This window comes from Dendroctonus ponderosae, unplaced genomic scaffold, assembly GCF_020466585.1.
Source record: "Dendroctonus ponderosae isolate FM_Combo_2020 unplaced genomic scaffold, Dpon_F_20191213v2 Dpon_F_20191213_1, whole genome shotgun sequence".
In the NCBI taxonomy this organism is placed as follows: Eukaryota; Metazoa; Arthropoda; class Insecta; order Coleoptera; family Curculionidae; genus Dendroctonus; species Dendroctonus ponderosae.
In genome coordinates, this window is record NW_026017110.1 from 47,204,163 (window position 1) to 47,216,368 (window position 12,206).

Genomic DNA, 12,206 nt, shown 5'->3' on the forward strand with positions numbered 1-12,206 from the left:
GCGACAAAAAATCAACTTCTGCTCACGAACCACAGACTCAACGCTGACTCCCCCACAATAACTGCAGACGGAAAAATAACACAACCGAAAAACGACATAAGGTACCTTGGGATTACAATCGACCACAAACTGAAATTCACTAAACACAAACGAAACATCATAACAGAAATGATAAAAATAACAAAACACTTTCGATCACTTACATACAAGGACAAATGAATTAGTACAAATACTGCGACAAAAATATACAAAGCGATCTGCAGACCCCTCTTGGACAAACAACAGAACAAATTGCACTAAGACTAATAACACGAATAAGACACCCCCAAAACCCACTGCACAACCCTTCCAACCAACTACTATACGAACGCACAAACATGACAAAAATTTTGGAAAGACTAATACACTTACAGACAAAATGGACAAACAACCCCCCCAACTGGACCATACTGAATCCCCTTTGCCTCACAAGACCGACAAAACACTCCCGTTTTCGATCCCCACCAGATACTTTACTAGAACACCTACAAACGCAACTGAACTAAGGACTAAGATCTGTTTGTGTTGTAAGCCAAGAATTTTTTTTATAGCTGATTAATTTATACGAATGTTAGGAATAGGAATTAATTTTAGAATAAGCTAGGCTAAGACACATATGTACTAAACAAGGGCAGAAAGACCGATTGGGTCGATGGCCTTTTTCTGTAGGAAATAAAGATTATTTATATATATATTGTACCGTGGGTGGCCGAGTATTAAACTCTTTCTTCTGCTTCCAACTTTTATTCCACTCGGTACAACTTTAACTACGGAACAGGAACAAACTAACTTCAAAATTACCGTCAACTTCACAAACAATAACAAAAACACACGGAAAACACGCGTTTCCGACTCGCGGGGTTTAACCTCTTCTGAACTCGGTCGCTGTTGTCCCTTCACTCCCCCTGTCTGGTTCTCGTCGTCGCTTATATACTTTTCTCCAGGTATTCCAGATAGTTCTAGAAATCTCCAGAACAAGTGCGAAAGTTCCCGCTTGTCAGTGTCATATTTGACAGTAAATGGGGCCTAAATGGGGCCCCCATTTACTGAAATACCATGAATTTCGATCCCCCATTCGAAACGTGAGTACCCCAGGCCATTTCCGTTACAATATATATATGTATTTCATTTCAACAAATTATCAATTATAAAAAGAAAATTACAGTCCCGATGCAAAAATTTAAAAAATAAAAAAATGCAATTTTTAACGAACAACTGAAAATAAAAAATTCAACATCATAATTAATATTCAGTATTTGAGCCTCTACTTCTTAACAGCGCATTCACACGTATATCCATTTCAATAATCAAATTATTGACTACTTCCTGAGGGATATTTTCCCATTCCTCTGTAGCAGCAATAATAAGTTCTTGGGCATTTCTTGGTGAAATATTCCGATTGTAAATGGCTCTTGCTACATATTCCCAGACATGTTCAATGGGATTCATATCAGGTGACATAGCCGGCCAATCTAATCTTGTAATGTTTCGGTTTTCTAATACTTCTTCAACAGCTCTGGTGCGATGTGGCCTGGCATTGTCACCCATGAAGATTGACTGGTCCCCTAATTCATCACGTAGGGGTGTAATTCTATGAATAATAACATTTGCAAGGTAATATGCACCTGTCATCGACCCCGAAATGTGAATAAGTGGGGTCCTTCTATCGAACCTAATACCCCCCCAAAACATTTGTGTTCCACAGCGATGTAGAGCAACTGCAACGGCTGTATGAAGCCTATGTCGGCGTCCTGCTTCTCTCCAAACTCTTACTCGGTAATCATCGCTCACCAATCCAAACCGCGATTCATCGGTAAAGAACACGTTTCTCCACTCTGCCAATCGTCAGTTTTGATGATTCCGAGCCCATTGTAAACGGGCCCTTCGTGGCCATGAGTTTACAAAGGAACTCTTAAAGGCCGTCTGGACCGCAATCCTGATTGTAAAAGTCGTCTGCGGATAGTAGCACTGGATATCACACGGTTATACGTTCTCTGGAACTGAGATCTTATATGAGTGAGATTGGGAAATATAGCGATCTTCTCGTATCGTGGTAACGTGAGGACGATCACTTTGAGGTCTGCTGTTCATTTGACCAGTCTCTTCATAGCGTCTAATTGTCCTGCTAACTGGGCTTCTAAGAAAGTTCAGCCTAGTTGAAATATTGTGCCCAGATAAACGTTCTTGCCACAGAGCAATAATTATAGTCCTATCAAAAGCTGGCAGCTCGTTTCTATGCATGCTACACGATTCTTGCACGATGCATGCCGGCTACTAGTGATCAATATAAAGGTGCAATTGTGCAGCATCACAATTTTGAAGGGGTAAACAATTTATTTTTGAAAATTGCATCAGTTCCTTTACTTGTAAACAAGTATGTTTACCAATTAAACCATTTTGTATGAATTAAACGTATGTAGTAAATACAGGGGGGTGCAAGACTTTAGAAAGTGAGTGATCAACGCTTTCCATTTAACAGCACTCAACGAGGGTTACACAGGAGATTATAATATTAAATCCAGTTCATGTCTTTCTTGCGCCATTTTCATATTCATTATTATCAAATTTACTTATTATTAAGTAAATTAATTTAAGTAAATAAAGTAAATTATATGAAGTAAAAAAAAATATATGTAATCTGCTTTATTGTTTAGTGGGTATGTGTCCTAGCGTTGTTATTTTCCGAAAGTAAACTGATTTTTGTTCCTTTTTAAAGTATTTCGTTCCGATACAAACCGTGTTAAAAAGTGAAAATGGGTGATGCCACTGCTTCAGTTTCCAAGGTATGTCACCATTCTGGGAGTATTTCCATACATAATTGGTGGTGCCATATATTTTACAAACATGGTTTAAAGTGAACACACTCTTAATGGTGTATTCACTTTATTTGCCATTTATTTTAATTTACTCAATTTATTAATGATAAATTAAGAGTATAATTAAATACTAAGCCTTATAAATATGTCACGACCTACCTTTCATAGAATCTACTACGAGTTTAAAGACTTTTTCACCCAGAAAAAAATTCGGACTGCGGTTGGGTTTGAGTGAAATATTGTCCATTTGTGCCTTGATGTCTTTGCTATACCGTGTACCAGCGTTTAAATTCGATTCCGTGGTTCTCTGCTATTTTTTTATACGCGGGATAGCATTTGATAAACACTTCAATTTTAAACTCCAGGGTTTGCAATCTTCTAAAAATCAGCCTTTACTTGGAGGATTTGAATTAAATTTTGTCTATTTAAATTCGGCTCCGTTGTTTTCTGCGAACGGTTGAGTAAGAAGAGCTTTCTGAGAAGTTTTTTTAAGGCGGGCTGGCATTTGATAAACAGTGTAATTTTAAACTTCAAGGTTTACAATCTCTGAAAAAATCAGCTTTTGCTTAGATTTGGGAAATATTGTCCATTTGAAGCTCGATGTCTTGGTCACACCCAGTAGAAGTACCGTGTTTATTGTGGGAATTTTTCAAGGCGGGCCGGCATTTAAAATTTTATAGAAATAGTTACTAATCCTTACGCGAAATAATGAAATCGTTTAAACCGCTTTACCAACATAATGTGACAAACAAGTTCCACATATCTTTCGGCACTTTGATCTGGATTCAAGGGTTTTCAAGGCTACAAAAAGTGTAATTTACAACAGAATAAACATTCAATTCAAGCCAGAACACGCGACAATATCAAAAAAGAGAAGTCAAGAATATGGGACTAAAAGCTCCAGGCAAAGGCAACGAGGTGCAAAGTAATGCCAAACTAACCGAAAACTATTTTCGCAATTTATGTGGTTGAGTTATTCTTCAAGTTGGTTTATAGTTATTCATGTTCTTATGTTATTAGTACAATGTGTAGAGGTTTAATGAGATTTAGTGTGAGCTTCGACATATTATTTTCTGAGGGTTCTGGCACTTAAGAGGCCACGCTTGCCGAGCGTGATGGTGAATGCTTGAATCAGCCGCTCTTAACATGGAGAAGTGACGCTGTTTGCTGCCGCCCAATCTGGGTCAGACGCTGCATGGGAGTCTTCCTAGCTTCGGCTTAATCGCATCGAGACCTTACTAGCGTACTACTGCCACAGACCTACTAGCTCACAGAGACAAGAAATAATCCCTTGTCTCTGGTAGCGCTGGTACTGTTGGCGTCGCTCCCCGGATTTAAGGTTACGACAAAGTGATGACTCCCCCAGAGAAGGAAAAAGTTGATCCTGCAACATAAACAACAGGCATTAAAGTTGTGCGGAAAGTATGGAAGATGCTTAAAAATCGAAAAAATCCTGTGAACGAATACATTCAAACTAAAAACGTGTCACTGCACAACTGGGAGAGATATTTTAATGACCTGTACGACAACAACCAAAACGCAAAGATGAGAGCTGAGCAGGCAGAAGAAGAAGATGGAGAGGTCCCAATATCATTCACGGAAGAAGAAGTAAAAAACAAAAAAGCTTAAAAATAGAAAATCACCGGGTGTGGATAATATACCCAACAAACTGCTAAACTATGGCGCAAATGAACCCACAAAAAAACTAACGCAACTCTTCAATGGGATTCATGGGATTAAATTTAATTTAAAGGTCGATTGGTAGGGCTTTCTTGAGTGGTCGTATTGGCATGTTATCTAATAGGTGAGTAGCAAGTGAGTTTGGATGTCTTCCAATTCTGGTGTGGTATCTTGTTGATTTTTGGCTTATTTCATGGCGGATGGTAGAGACTTTCAGATCTGATGAGAGACAGAGATGACTATTTGTCTTAACGTTTTGGACTGATATCTCTGCCGTATTGCGATATTACTGGTGCTAGCTGTTCCCCATAGTTCTATACTATAGCTCCATATTGGTTTTAGTACCGTTTTGTATAATAAGATCTTGTTTTCGAGACTAAACTTAGACCTTCTACCTATCAACCAATGCACCTTCCTTGTTTTTATTTCCAATTCTTTTCTTTTCTTCTGGATGTGTATCTTCCAGGTGAGTCTCCTATCCTGGTGCATCCTCAGATATCTTGCATGATTGGCAGTTGAGATAGGGGTGTTGTTGATTTTTATAGGAGGACATGATCCTCTTCTTAAAGCGTATAGCACCTGCGTGCACTTTTCCTCGTTGATATTAATTTTCCATTTGGCCATCCATTTCTCAACTTCGTTAACATGTCCTTGGAGTGTTTCAGCTACGCTGTTTAAATCGCTATCTGAACTCAATAGTACTGTGTCGTCCGCAAATGTAGCTGTCAGAATGTTATCGTTTTGTGGTAGATCCGATGTGAAAATTGTGTATAGGAAAGGTCCCAGTACAGATCCCTGCGGAACTCCCGAGCTTATGCTAAAGAAGTTTGAGTAATTCTCATTTACTTTTACTTGAGCAATTCTGTTATAGAGATAAGATTGGACTAATAGATAAAACTGCGGAAACCATTATTTTGTTTTGTACAAGAAGCCTTTGTGCCAGACTTTGTCTAATGTCCAGATATACAGCTGGACAGTACGCTTTTTCCTCGAAGCTTCCTCTTATTTTGTTAGTGACTCTATGGATTTGCTCCATTGTCGTGTGACCGCATCTGAATTCAAATTGGAGGCCCGGAATTAGTCTGAGGAAATTTTCACGTTCTTGTAGTCGTGCTAGGAGGACTTATTCAAAAACAGTGGGAGTAGGCTTATTGGTCTGTACGATTCAGGTTTAGTGCTGTCTTTTCCTGGTTTTAGTACCATTAATATGTTGGATACTTTCCATTGGTTTGGTATGCAGGTTGTTCTAAAAGTAGAATTGAATATTTGATTAATGTAGATTATTACTTTCCTATTTAAGTTTTTCAGAATTTCTGCCTTTATTAAATCATAGCCTGGTGCTTTTTTGTTTTTTAGGGACATAATTATGTTTTTTACTTCCCCTGGGCTTGACGGTTTTAACGGTTTATCCATTAGTAGTGGGGACTGCAAGCATGTGTTAATATGGTCCTCCCACTCATCATTTGTGTTGTTTTGTTCAGATTCATAGATTTTGCGAGGTGGCAGGCAAGTAATTCGGCTTTCTCTCCATGACTTCTCGCCCATCCTTGTGTAGTTTTAATCGGAGGGATTTGAATTTGCGGTCTGTTGAATTTTTTGGTAACTTTCCATAGGGAGTAGGTGTGATTTGGTCCCGGTGAAAGGTTGGTGAGAAAATCTTGGAATTCTTTATTTTTGAATTCTTTGAGTGTGCGCTTTAATTGCCTTGAGATTGCGTTAAGCTTTGCTTTAGCTTGGGGTCTTCTGTTGTTTTGCCATTCTTTCCTCTTTCTTCTTTTTTCTCGAATTAGTTTCATGATTCTGCTTGGATAGAAATACTGATTATTGGTGTTCAGGTCTGGAGTAGCCTTAGTTGCTGCCTCTTGTATATGTCTGTTTAGTACTACTTCGATTGCAGATTCAATATCTTCTTGGTATTTAAGCTTCATATTGAGGCTAATTTTGTGTTCCACATGTCATCTAAACGATTCCCAGTCGGTTTTTGAGTTATATAACAGAGGTGGATTTTGTTTAAATAGCAGCCTACTGCTAATGAATAATTCTATTGCAAAATGGTCCGACGACAATTTGTAGTTAGGTTTTGTGTGCCAGTAGGCACTATTCAGTCCTGAGGTTACAAAAAAATCTAGTAAGTCAGGGATTTTCTTCAGATCAGTTGGCCAGTACGTAGGATGTCCAGTAGATATTGTTGCGAGGTTATAATTTATTATGTAGGTGTTAAGCACTCTTCCTCTGGTTGTGGTTAGTCTTGAGCCCCAAGCCGTATTTTCTGCATTATAGTCTTCTCCGGCAATAAACTTTTGTTGTTTTGAATAGTGTTTTGAAGAAATTATGTAACCCTTCATGACTGAGCGAGTGTTTAGGAGGACCATATAAAGCTGAGATAGCAATTTTTCCCATCGTTGTTTCAATCTTAACAGTAGTGGTTTGTAGATAGTCTAGTTGGTATTTTGCCATTTCATTATGATTGATGTTGTTTTTAATTATCACTGCTGTTCCTCCATGGGCTTTTCCATCTGGATGCTGAGTGTCATAAACTGTGTAACCTTTGATTTTAAAATAGGACTTTGTTGTAAAGTGGGTTTTTGATATAAGCAAGATGTCTATATTATTTGTTTTTAGAAATAGCTCAATTTCTTGGCGGTGTTGCCCCGGTCCATTGGCATTCCATGACGCTATATGAATTGTATTATAGTCCTTTACAGAATTTATTTATGAGCGTGCTAATTAGATTGAGCAGTGTTGAAAGCTGTTCAGCTTGTTTAGTCAATATATTTTCAAGTCTGGCAAAAGCTTGTGTTTCATAATTTGAATTGGTTAAGTTGTTTTCATTTGTGGCATTTTCGGAAGTCTTTCCTTGTAGTACTTGCGAGTAGGATGTTCGAGTCCTCGGGTTTCTTGGTGCTGGATTGTTGACTATTTCAATGTCTGTCTGAGATAGGTTATTTCTTGCGGTGTTGCTTGTTGGGATTCTTGTTTGAGTTAGCTGATTTTCCATATTTTCATTTTGGTTCCTGCGTTTTCGTATTTCTTTGTATACTGTGCAACCCTTGTAATTGGCTGGGTGATGGCCACTGCCTAATGCGCATGTGGCTGGAAGTTCCCTGCTTTTGGAGCAGTTGGTGGTATCGTCATCTCCTGAGCATTTGACGCATCTGTGAAGCCTGTTGCATAATCCTTTTGTGTGACCATATCGCTGGCATCGAATGCATTGTATTATTTGATTAGTTTTCCTTGATGGCTCTATAGTAACGGAGGCTCCTACTAGATTTGTTATTTTGTAGATCTCTTGATTGTTTCCCATCGGGTCCAAGTCTACAAAGAATAGAGGCATTCCTTTCTTCGTGGTTTTGTTTATTGCATTAATTAAATTTCTGACAATATGTCCGTGTTGCTCAATGTTATTTTTTAGCTCTTTAATAGATGTTGTGGGATGTAAATTCCTGATAACTATACGATACTTCTTCTTCTTGCTTTAATTGGTATGTATGAAAAGAGGATTTAGTATAATTTAGGTAGTGAATTATTTTCCTATAAGTATCGATTGACAATGAGTTTAGTTTAATTTGGTTATTGCTTATGGTTTTGTAGGTCAAGTCTTAGAGATTTAACGCTCCTAAATCGTTGAGAAAGACATTTATGTTCGTTATGTCCGGGATAAAGATAGGTGGTGGTTTGTGCTTTTGTGGTGTTTCTTCATCTGGTTGGGTTGACAGTGGCTGGAAGCGATTTGCTTGTTCGATTGTAAATGAGGAATTTCTTCTGTCTTCTGTTGGACTATCGGATTGTCTAAGGCGTTTTTTAGGCTGTACTATTTGCCATTCATTTGCACTGTTTTGGCTTCGAGTGATAATTTTTGGAGGGATTGTTTTGGGGTATGGGTCTGTTTCAATTCCTCCTCCTTTCAAGAGAGAATTACCTAACGTCTCTTCGTTACTCATGATTTACTTTAAACCAACGGTATTATCTACCGTGGTTTTTTCGTTTGGTTTTACTCAATTTTTCAAATTTTAACTGTTGTAAATTGGCTAAATTCTTGGAATATTTCTAKAGAAACGTAGTTTTGTATGAATGTTTGGTAAAAAATATGATAAAGAATTCACTGCTCTCGCTCACACGTCTGTTCAGTACGACTAGCTAAACGCGACTAGTCAACAATATGGGACTAAAAGTTCTACATCTACATCGCAACCAGGGACAAACTAATGCCAAACTTACCGAAAGCTGAAACATTAAATGTTGAAAAAATCAATAAATAAATAGAAAGACTATGAAGGCTTTCACGGCCGGTCAGATTACATTTAGGAATGTTTTCCGGGCTTTTAAGCCGTGGTCTATCGGAATTCCTTCCTGACGTTTCGTCCACATCTGCGGTGGACATTTTCAAAGGCGATGAGGCAGTGGGCGAAGTGATCTCCCGTGCTTTCCGACTAAGAAGAACTCATTCTTAGTCGGAAAGCACGGGAGATCACTTCTCTGGATTTCGATAATAAAAAGTGACTTCTGTTGTAGATTATCCCCTTAATAACACTTTTTACTTAGCGACATTTCTTCTTTTCATTCCGAAAATGTTCTTTTCAACGACCTTCCGACTTTGAAAAGTTCATTCTCCCCTGATTGAGTGGAAATAGTTTCAATTTTTGAGCCCTTTGAGCTCAATATTTTGGGTAAAGAGCATAATTTATGAATGCTTCTTTGGTCGCAGCATTACCAGCTACGGAATACGTAACTTGATATTGGCAAGATTTTTTCCATTGGTCTTTTGGTCTATTTTCCTGAAATTTTCAACTTTTGAAGGTTGATATGTTGGATAAAGTCTACTCAAATGGCCGATCCATGTAGTTAAGAAAATGCCTAAATTGCAGATCCATATTCAACCCAGCTCATGATTTGTCATTGCTTTCTTCTGCTCGCAGCGTTAAAGCGACGGAAAAGTGAACTTTATTACTGTGGTAGTCTCCATCCAAGAATACAATGTCTGGAGCAAAATACCTACAGTAAAATGTAAAGCAACACAATTTGCTTGAATTCTTCTGGACTGTGTGATGCTAATGTGCTTACAAAGTTGGTTAAAAGTAAGCCTCACCTGAAAATGGTCTTTCAGTTCCCTTTTCTTGCGTCACGTGATACTGCACAGGTGTCAACTTTTTTCTCAATTCCTCTTTGTCCACAGTCACGACTGTGACTGTGGTCAACACTTTTTCACTCATTTTTTTTACGTTTGGTAAATACCCTGGAATCAGTACTCAGGTTATAAGTATCTGATAAGTTAGTTTAAGTGTATGACTTCTCACTCGAAGAATTATGCGCCTGGGACCCAGCGACCGCTTAAGACATTTTGCTTCCAAGAAATGAGCAAAAACGAGACGGAAAACATGAAATTTTATAATATTCTTGCACCTGAGTGTCTAATTTTCAAATTTTGCTTTCTGGGTCAAAACTAATCAACTCACAAAACTCAAATTATTCTTGAGAAACTTCCAAAACACCAACGTCATGTTTAGGTCGATTTTGCAACTCAAAGAAAAAACCAGCAAATCTAAAACTTCTTAAAATCAAGACTTTATTGAGAAAACTACCAACATTTCCGTATCGATTGTTCACTTTCTAAAAAGCCCATTTAGTTCTCTATGGAATAATGTTAAAATGACCGTTCTTGCTCATTCTGGTTCCAAGAAATGAGCAAAAAACGGGACGAAAAACATGAAATTTTAGCATCATTTTGCACCTAAGTGTCGAATATTCAAATTTCGCTTCCTGGGTCAAAACTACTCGAATTTCCTCACTCACATTGTTATAACTGAATCGAATTTTCAATTCTCTATCCAACGATGTCAAAACGAATTCTGTGTCTCAAACGGGGCTTGAGGAACTTGAAAAAAGATTATTACTGCAAAAGAAAAAAATTGAGACAATTACCAGACACACAAAACCTTCTAAAAGACCAGAGAGTTTCATTTAGAATCCATATTTTCTCCAACTTGTATTGAAATTTAAAAACTTTTCTCAATTTTACAATAAATCATAACTTCATAACAAAAGGCGTTAGACAATTGCGCTTTGCCCTGCTTTTGAGAGTCAAAAGTAATAAAAATTAATGAATTAGTACAATTAAATTGATGAACAATTAAAATGATTGAAAAAGATGAACCGTTTTTTTCAGGCATAATCAATGCGAAACGTGTCTTCTTTCAATTGACATGAGCACCTAATCAGCATGAAGTAGATGGGTTCAAATTCCCATTCCACAATCCGCTTAACATAAATTGATACACAGAAAAAAATTGATAATTGTGTCGTACGTACGTGTTCATATTAATAATACATGTCCGTTTACATGCTCTGAATCGAAATATTCAAGCACGCAGACATGCAAAACAGACACGAAGGAAATTCGATTAATTGCGACCTTTCAAGCAGTCGAAATGGGCTCTGATAATGTTAAATCTAGATAGTAGACGGGCCAATTCACCTTCCGGCCTTATTTGGGTAATTAACTGCTAATTAATGAACACCCAGTAATTGAAAGTGGGTGAAAACATTTGGCCGAGATCCAGAAAACACTCTGTACAAGTACTTATATAGGAAATGTCCAGAAAGATTAAAACGAAAACAATTGTGGCTAAAGATGTACCAAACATCAACAACTGACCACTTTGGGTCAAAGATGTTTAATTTATTTTTGGCAATCACTGCTGTTTATTTGGGGATATATGATTAACAATATATACGCTATCTAGAAAACCTGTCGATGGTCACGTGAAAATTCTTATAAGTAACTAAGAGCCGGAGCAAAGGCCGATTTCTTAGGCTTGAAAAGAATGTTGCCAGTCGCCATTGTCAGCCACTTGCTCTATGTTTGGATGGATTTTGCCAGGTACAGAATGAAATTTGAAGATGCTCAACTCAAATTTGGCGCAATAGCAGGCTTTGAGTCCTGCTAGAAGCTCAGTGAGGGAGGTCGAAATTAGAGGAGCGCTTCGCCCCTTACTGAAACTCTGAAATTGAGCATGGTAAAGTTTAAAAAATCGCACCTTTCTGAATGTTTGGACGGATTTTTGATGGTTCAAAATATGACTTCTCAACTACGGATGACTGTTTTAGAATAAGAAAGTGGTGGTAAGAACAATTTTGGTTTCATGAAGATGCAGAAGCTGAAAACCCTCCAAATGTGTTGAACGAGTCAAAATTTCCAACTAGTGCTAAAAAGAACAGAAAGGCGAAGAATTTGCTCTTTAAAAATCAATCAAAAAACCGATTTGCAATGTTGCAAAGCGTGCAAAATTCTCCTGAGTAAAATCGCTATATCCAAATCCGATTTGAAACTGAGGCAAAAAAGGATTTAGGATTTTTATCCTAAATTTTATTAATAAAAAATGTGGGCTCAGTGGAACTGCGAACGTTCGGGACAGTTCGCCAGCGTTTGTCGCAATTCGCGAGCATTCAATTGCGCAACCTGAATTATTTCAAGCCCTTTTCAAATTTCTTCACTCAAGCTCTCAAGCACTTCAAATCAAGCACTGATTCGAAAGTTTTCAGCTATAAAAAATTGAGATTTAAAGAGTGCTTTGCCTCTCTGGAGTCTTAGGGATCTTCTAAATATCAAGCACTTTAATTCTACGTGACGCTTTCAGCGTAACCAAGACTTGCAAGGTGCTGATTCAAAATTGT